The sequence below is a fragment of the Rattus norvegicus genome, chromosome 8, assembly GCF_021556685.1.
Source record: "Rattus norvegicus strain SHRSP/BbbUtx chromosome 8, alternate assembly SHRSP_T2T, whole genome shotgun sequence".
Classification (NCBI taxonomy): domain Eukaryota; kingdom Metazoa; phylum Chordata; class Mammalia; order Rodentia; family Muridae; genus Rattus; species Rattus norvegicus.
In genome coordinates, this window is record NC_141541.1 from 43518280 (window position 1) to 43527155 (window position 8876).

An 8876-nucleotide genomic window follows, 5' to 3' on the forward strand; every position below is an offset into this window, starting at 1 on the left:
TTCTACTGTATTAGGTTTCGATACCACCACCCACATGGCCATTATTGTTAGCTCGCTCTCTCTCTATTTCCTCCCTCATCCTCCATTCTCATTCCCCACATGATCTTCCTGTTCCAGCCCTTCCACCCATTCGTAACTATCTCTCTTCTTTTCCAAATGAGATTATCTGCCATTCCTAGTCCCTTACTCTTTGCCTAACCATTGTGGTCCTATGGATGGTAGTGGATCATTGACTTAACAGGTAATATCCACATATAAGTGAGTACATACTATATTTGTCTTTCTGGGTCTGGGGTATCTCATTCAGGATGACGTTTTCTGGTTCTATCCATTTACTAGTGAGTTTTATGATTTCATTTTTAGTGGCTGAATAATACTCCATTATACAAATGTACCACATTTTCTTTATCAATTTTTTTTTTTATCGAGGGACATCCAGGTTGTTTCCATTTTCAGGCTATTATGAATAGAACAGTAATGAACATGGCTAAGCAGGTGTCTCTGTGGTAGGATGAAGCATTCTTTAGGTGTATGCCTGAGAGTGGTATAGCTGGATCTTGAGGTAGATAGATTCTCATTTTCCTGAGGAATCACAACGCTGATTTTCATAGTGGCTGCACAACTTTTCACTCTCACTAGCAATGGAGGAGTACTCCCCTTACTCCACATCCTCAGGAGCATGAACTGTCATTTGATCTTGGCCACTCTAACATGTAAAAGATGAAATCCTGCAGTAGTTTTAATGTGCATTTCCTGGAGGCATAAGGATCTTGAACAGTCCCTTCAGTGTTTCTCAGTCACGTGAGATTCCTAAATTGAGAATTATGGTTAGGTTATTTGTTATCTTGATATCCAGTTTTTTGAGTTCTTTATATATTTTGGATATTAGCCCTCTATTGATAAAACCCGCCCCCCCCTTTCTGTCTGTTTCTACTTTGTCTGAATGACCATGTCCTTTGCCCGGTCCCATTTGCTAATTGCCGCTCTTAGTGCCTGTGCAGACAGTGTTTTGTTCAGAAAATATTTCCAGCACCAATGAGTTCAAGGCTCTCTGTCTCTCTCTGTCTTTGCCTCTGTCTCTGTCTCTCTGTCTCTGTCTCTCTCTGTCTCTCTGTCTCTCTGTCTCTGTGTGTGTGTGTGTGTGTGTGTGTGTGTGTGTGTGTGTGTGTGTTCCCATATGAAGCTTAAATTTCTCTTTTCAGGATCTGTGAAGAATTGTATTGGAATTTTGATGGGGATTGTGTTGAATCTGTAGATTGCTTTTGGGAAGATGGACATTTTTACTATGCTAATCCTTCCACACTATGATCATCTTTCCATCTTGTGATATCTTCTTCAATATCGTTCTCCAGAGACTTGAAGTTTTTTTTTGTTTTTTGTTTTTTTATCATACAAGGCTTTCACTTGCTTGGTTAGAGTTACACCAAAATATCTGACATTATTCGAGGCTATTCTGGAAGGTGTTGTTTCCCTGGGTTCTTTCTCAGTCTATTGGTCATTTGTATATAGGAGAGCTACTGATTTTTGCGAGTTAATTTTGTATCCAGCTTCTTTCTGAAAGTGTTTATCAGCTGTAGGAGCTTCAGTTAATTTCTTAATGTCTTTGGTCCTCTGAGAAGAATATGGATGTCTTAGTCAGGGTTTCTATTCCTGCACAAAGCATCATGACCAAGAAGCAGTTGGGGAGGAAAGGGTTTATTCAGCTTACACTTCCACATTGCTGTTCATCACCAAAGGAAGTCAGGACTGGAACTCAAGCAGGTCAGGAAACAGGCGCTGATGCAGAGGCCATGGAGGGATGTTACTTACTGGCTTGCTATGCTCATTTAAAATGCTCTTCATAAGACCTAACCAGAGAACAAAGTCTATAATGGCTATTTCTGAGACTTCCTTTGTCAAAGCAATTAATATAAATCCCTTTACCTTAGCTTCAGGTACACTCTTCAGACAAGTGCAAAAAGTAGTCACATTTTTTCACTAAAATATCAGAAAAACAGTCTCTAGGCCACATATTGAAATTCTCCACTGAAACCCTTTGGGCCAGATTCCCACAATTCAAATCATTCTCAGTAACAAAGTCTTCCATATTACTACTAGGATAGCCCATTAAGTCCCATTTAAAGCATTCCACTGCTTTCCAAATCCAAAGTCCCCAAATCCACATTCTTCCAAACAAAAGCATGGTCAGGTCTATCACAGTAATATCCCAGTCCCTGGTACCAACTTCTGTCTTAGGGTTTTACTGCTGTGGACAAACACAGTGACCAAGGCAGCTCTTATAAGGACAACATTTAATTGGTGCTGGCTTACAGGTTCAAAGGTTCAGTCCATTATCATCAAGGTGGGATCATGGCAGTGTCCTGTTGTTGTAAAAATATAAAAATAAAAATAGTAACGGTGTCTTTTACCCCGCTAGCTCTGTACCACGGTGCCCAGATATCTGCTAGATATCTTGGCGGAAACACATCCCAGCCGCACTTTCCTACACTGAAACCCCCACATAAAAGAACACACAACACAATAACCTTTGACCCAAATGGTGAGATATAATTGTCCACTTAAACATACAAAGCCCAGTACCATCCATCCCTTGAGAACATTAATAACAACCTGTAAACACACAGAGCAGAATCTTAACATCACCTGCCATGGCTTCTCCCCTCTCTCCGTCTCCTCTTCTCCTCTCTCCCTTAGTCTCCTCCTCTTCCTTCAAACTTCTCTCCCGCCCATCCTTCCTTCTCCTCCAATGACAGGCCTCCTTCTATCCTGTACCTGCCTCACCTGTGACATCATCCTACAGTGTCCAGGCAGGTATGGTGCAGGAGGAGCCCGAGAGTTCTACATCTTCATCTGAAGGCTGCTAGCAGAATACTAGTTTCTAGGCAGCTAGGACAAGGCTACTAAAGCCCACACCCACAAAGCCACACCTACTCCAACAAGGCCACACCTCCCAATGATGCCACTCTCTGGGCCAAGCATATACAAACCATCACAATGGCCAAGCAGCCATGGATCAAAACACATACAGCATAGCGATTACTTTTCTACTGTCCTCTAGCATTTTAACTTACTGGTGTCTGCTATGTCCCAAGGAACTTCTGATGTCTCAGCTTTACTACCTGTAGCTTACTTTTGGACAGCTTAGCTGACCAATGGTACTTCCTCAGATCATGTCAGGAAACCCGTTTCCCATAGTGCGCCCACCTCAGCACATTCATCTTAATCAAATCTTCTTAGCCTAACAACCATAGAATCCCACTGAGCACATCCTCCCCAGATTCCTGATTTAAGGTTTTGGACTTCTGCTACTCTTTTGGTAGGAACTCTATCTCCTTTTAGGCCTAGATTTTACACTTTATCACTTGGACTGTGTTGGCATTTGATTCTCCTTGTGGGTCTGGAAGACTCTGGAAGCAGATATCTGGGAAAATCACGTTTCATTCCATGGCACCTTCCCAAGACATGGCCCTTGAAGTGTTTTAATTTTTTGCAGATGAACAGCTATCGCCCTCCTGTTGGAGGGTTAGGACAGCTTCAGCTCTGATTCTGTTTTCTCTTGTATCTCTTTCCAACATTTCAAGGTCTCATTACTTTCCCATTAGCACACTTAGCTTATCGTGGGAGACTGAAGCTGGAGATTTTAAGGTCCAGAACCTTCTGCACGCTAGTCAAGTGCCTGATCACTTCGTCGTCATACCGTTAGCAGAGTTATTTGGCTCAAGCCTGAGCCTGTCAGATCTTATAAATAAGCCAGGCTTCGTCCTCTGTCCTCAATAGGTCAATTAAGCAGACAAGAAATAGAGAAACACAGAAAAGGGAGACCTATGTAATGTATACATGGAGAAGAGGAAGATAGAAGGCTGGCAGCCCTCCAAGTCTGTCTTCAGGGTCCCAGCATGGACCCTGGTAGGGTCCTGGTGTAGGTTTAAGTAGTGGAGCCAAGGTGTGAGCAGCTAACTAGTCCCAGCCCCAGGATGTCCGAAGTGTTTAAAAGCTGTTTCCATTCTAGGTGACAATTTCTTCCTCTGGCATAAGATGCCTGGAAAAATTGCAATTTTTCAGGGACCATTGCTTTTGTAGTCTTGGGTGCCAAAGCAATAGGCACGAGCGTCTCTTTAGAATATTCTTTCTGTTAGACTGGTTACACCACCACCTTTCCAGATTTCAGTGCTTAATTAGGATTTTAACCCCGCAACCGTTAACAGAATGTTTAGTCTTGGTCCTTATTCGTATCAGTCCGATGACCAAAGGAGACGGACTCTGTTAGAGATGCCATAGAGATGTCTGACTTCTCATCAGATTCTGATCTGGGTACTTAAGGCACTTGACATATTTTTCCCCTTGTTTACTGTCCTTAGAGTATTCAGCAGCCATCATCTGATTACAGTCTTTACAATCATTCTGTTACCATGGCAACTAAGTGCCACAGTCAGTTTATATCTGTTGTCCTCTACCTGAATTCACTCCATGCTGCCACCAGTGATAGGTTGCCACTGTTATTTCAGTGAATACCTTGGGTTGCCAGCATTCTACTTTCTCCTAATGGGGAGGGCAGCCGTGTGCTTCTCAACTACATGAGAGCAACAAAATATCAGACTACTATTTTGGGAGTGTGTTTTCTTGAGCCCCTCCTGGTACCTATTCCTGCATCTATCTGCAGCCAGGAAGGCAACATATGGCACACTCAAATGGAGGTAATTGAGATGGATTTAATAAAGAAAATATTTATAAAGATGTAAGCAGGGGTGTCAGGTTGAGGAATGGGCTTTATTTTTTAAAGATTTATTTTATGCGTACAGGTGTTTGGCTGGTATGTATGTATGTATGTATGTATGTATGTATGTATGTATGATGTATGTATGTACGTGTCTGTGCCTGTTGCCCTTGGAAGCCAGAAGAAGACACCATATTCTCTGGAACAGAAAGTATAGACAGTTATAAGCCATTGTGTGGAAAATAAATCTGGATCTGCTGCAAAAACAGTAAGTGGTCTTAATCACTAAGCCATCTCTCCAATCCCAGTCTAATTGAAAAATATTTTTATGTTTTATTTTATTTCTGTATATGTATGTATGCGTGTATGTACATGTGTGAGAGAGTGCCCAGGGAAGCCAGGAGAGGGCATTGGATCCCTTGGAGCTGAAGTTACAGATGATTGTAAGCTCCCTGATGTAGATGCTGGGAGCCAAACTGGTACCCTAGAAGAACAGCAAGCGCTCCTAACTGTTGAGCCCTCTCTCTCCAGCCCCAGAGTTGTTATCATACGACTGAGAATGTTGTAGAGACAATAGCTGTTACAGAGACAGACACTGCTAGGGGCTACCTGCCAGTTCTTGGTCTAAAAGGACAAAGAAAAGTTGGAAACACTAAAACTTGCTTAAGAAAGAGGACTCCCTTTTCCTGACTGAACCCACAGTGAACTAGTCTATGGGGGGAGGGCGGCAATGGGGGGAGGGTTGGGAGGGGAACACCCATAAGGAAGGGGAGGGGGGAGGGGGATGTTTGCCCGGAAACCGGGAAAGGGAATAACACTCGAAATGTATATAAGAAATACTCAAGTTAATAAAAAAAAAAAACAAAACAAAAAAAAAAAAACCAAAAAAAAAAAAAAGAAAAAAAAAAAAGAAAGAGGACTCCTGCAGCTGAAACTTGGACATCTAAGGATCCTGGTGGGTGGCTGAGTGCTGAAATCGAGATGTACGTGCTTCTGGACTGAGCTGCTGCTCCCGGGACAGGAAGAACAACGGCTGATGACACTGTCGGGCATAGGGAGCAGACAGGAAGCAGGCAGGAGGTTTACTTTCTTCTGGTGGCCTTGAAGTCTCTTCTGAGGGCCTCTTTTGGCACAGCCCAAAAGAGGTCCAGGTGACAAAGGAGACTTTTGTGTGCAGAGAGCAGTCCCTGCCTCACAGCGCCTGTTAACAGTGGCCTTGGAGTGGAGAGGATGGCTTGCTAGCTGACAGAGTCACTGTTTTGAGCACTCAGGATTTCATGAGGTTTTTTTAACCTTCCAACAAGCGAAGTCAATTCTCATCCCACCTCCTCCCTCACCCTGCCTCACCTCAAAAAAAAAAAAAAAAAAAAAAAAAAAAAAGGACACAAAGCCCGGTGACAATTGTTCTCACATAAGGGATGGGGTCTCAGGACCTGGGTAATATTGATGACAAGTCAAATCCAGGTGGAGCCCCAGCTAATCACTTTATTTCTAAACATTATCTTTTGGGCAGGAGAGATGTGTTTCAGTAAATACCAAGTCTTATGATTTGAGTTCAATCTCTAGAACCTCTTATTGTGGGGTTCCTTTGACCTCCACTCAACAGTGTGAGGCGCGCACACACACACACACAGTTTTTAAAAAGTGAAAGAGAGAGAGGGAGAAAGGGGGGGAAGAGAGAAAGAGAGCGTAAGCTTGTCTTAGTCACTTTTCTGTTGCTGTGACAAAATACCATAACCAAGGCATCTTAATTTGGGGTTCACAGTTCCAGAGGGTAAGAATTCGTGGCCATCTTGTTGGGGAGCATGTAGGCAGGCAGGCATTGTTTTGGAGCGGTAGCCGAGAGCTTATATCTTGATCCACAAGTGTGAAGTAGAGAGAGAAACTGGGAATGCCATGGACTTTTGAAAACTCGAAGCCTGTTGTTCCCAGTGAAATAACTCCTCCAGCTGCCTCTGGCAGCAGTTGGCGTTCTTAAATCACCCAGAAGATGCTCGTCATAAATTTTATTAGACATGCGCCACTTCTCATCCCCAAGAGCAGGATCAGTGCGTTCTGGTTCGTGACATCCACTTATGGAAAATTTTAAAAATCTGCCAGACTGTACACGAAACGTTGTATAACACTTTCCCCTTTCCACCTTTCCATCTTCCTTGGAAGCACAGTTTATCAAGTATACTATAGGGGCTGTGACCACATCTCCCTCTTTTTGAGAGTGACTTTCTTTTTAAAAAGTTTGTTCTTTGTCTTTAATGCCAGCACTCAGGAGGCAGAGTCAGTCAGATCTCTGAGGCTAGCCTGATCTCCAGAGTTATTTTCAGGACAGCCAAGGGATACACAGAGAATCCCTGTCTTGAAAAACCAAAGCAAACCAAAACGAAAAGGTTTGTCTTTATGTTTTTGACTCTTCTGCTTCCGTGCGTGTATGTCTACCATGTTCATACCTGGTACCCACGGAAGCCAGAACAGACTGTCAGAGGCCCTCAAACTGGAGTTATAGATGGTTATGAACTGCCATATGGGTGCTTGGAAACATATCTGGGTCTTTTCCAAGTGCAGGAAGTTCTCTTGACCGCTGAGACCCTCAAAATCGAGTTTCAATTAGCTGAGGCTGGTCTTGACCTGACTATACTGCCAAGGATGACTTTGAACTCCTGTTTTGTTTTGTTTTTTTTTTAAAGATTTATTCATTTATTATATATAAATACACTGTAGCTGTCTTCAGACACACCAGAAGAGGGCATCAGATCCCATTACAGATGGTTGTTAGCCACCATGTGGTTGCTAGGATTTGAACTCAGGACCTGTGGAAGAGCAGTCAGTGGTCTTAACCGCTGAGCCATCTCTCCAGTTCCAACTTTGAACTAACCCTCGGGCCTTAGCCTCCCCAGTGCTGGATTAGCAGCATTCCTCACTGTACCTAGCTTGAATTGATAATTTTCTTTGTTAACATCCTTTTTCCATAAGCTCACTAGATTTAGGTCTTCTTTTTCTGTGCTTGTATTTTGCCCAGTTTTCTATTTTTCTTCTTCTTATTGACTTGTAAGAATTCTTAGCTTTTTTTTTCCTAACAGACTTGAAGTATACAGATAAGAATGGAAATTATAACAATTCATGTCCTCACCACCCAGCCTCATTGACTCCCAACACTGTTTGAACTAACCAGTCTGTCCTCTAATTACACAATCTGCCTGCCTCAGCCTTTGTGAGTGCCGGGACTACAAGAGTATGCTACTGTACCAGGCCTCTCTCTTTTTTTTTTTTTTAAAGAAGTAAAACAGTGACTAGAGAGGTAGCTCAGCCTGTAAGAGCTATTACTGCTCTTGTTGAAGGTCCGAGTTGGGTCCCTAGTTCCCATTTTGGGTTGCTCACAACCTCCTATGACATAGGATGGCCTGATGTCTCTCACCTCTGTAGACCGCACCTACACTCAAGTGCACATACCCCTTACCCGTACATTTACAAAATTAAAAATAACAAATATTTTTTAAAAATTTTTTTATTTTTATTTTTTCCATCTTTATTAAATTGGGTATTTCTTATTTACATTTCAAATGTTATTCCCTTTCCCGGTTTCCAGGCCAACATCCCCCCTAACTCCTCCCCCTCCTCTTCTATATGGGTGTTCCCCTCCCCATCCTCCTCCCATTACCGCCCTCCCCCAAACAATCCTGTTCACTGGGGTCCAGCCTTGGCAGGACCAAGGGCTTCCCCTTCCACTGGTGCTCTTACTAGGCTATTCATTGGTACCTATGAGGTTGGAGCCCGGGGTCAGTCCATGTATAGTCTTTGGGTAGTGGCTTAGTCCCTGGAAGCTTTAGTTGGTTGGCATTGTTGTTCATATGGGGTCTCAAGCCCCTTCAGTTCTTTCAGTCCTTTCTCTGATTCCTTCAACGAGGGTCCCGTTCTCAGTTCAGTGGTTTGCTGCTGGCATTTGCCTATGTATTTGCTGTATTCTGTCTGGTTTCTCAGGAGAGATCTACATCCGGTTCCTGTCAGCCTGCACTTCTTTGCTTCATCCATCTTATCTAGTTTGGTGGCTGTATATGTATGGGCCACATGTGGGGCAGGCTCTGAATGGGTGTTCCTTCTGCCTCTGTTCTAAACTTTGCCTCCCTATTCCCTCCCAAGGGTATTCTTGTTCCCCTTTTAAAAAAGGAGT

General features: G+C 43.1%; 1 long non-coding RNA gene across 1 annotated transcript; it reads right to left on the reverse strand.

Moving 5' to 3' along the window:
- Positions 1–386: 386 nt before the first annotated feature.
- Positions 387–2862, reverse strand: LOC108351844 (uncharacterized). Its single transcript, XR_015627608.1, has 3 exons — positions 2782–2862; positions 1709–1847; positions 387–810 (listed from the first exon to the last, which is right to left on the reverse strand). It is a non-coding gene; the product is annotated as an uncharacterized LOC108351844 (long non-coding RNA).
- Positions 2863–8876: the final 6014 nt, after the last annotated feature.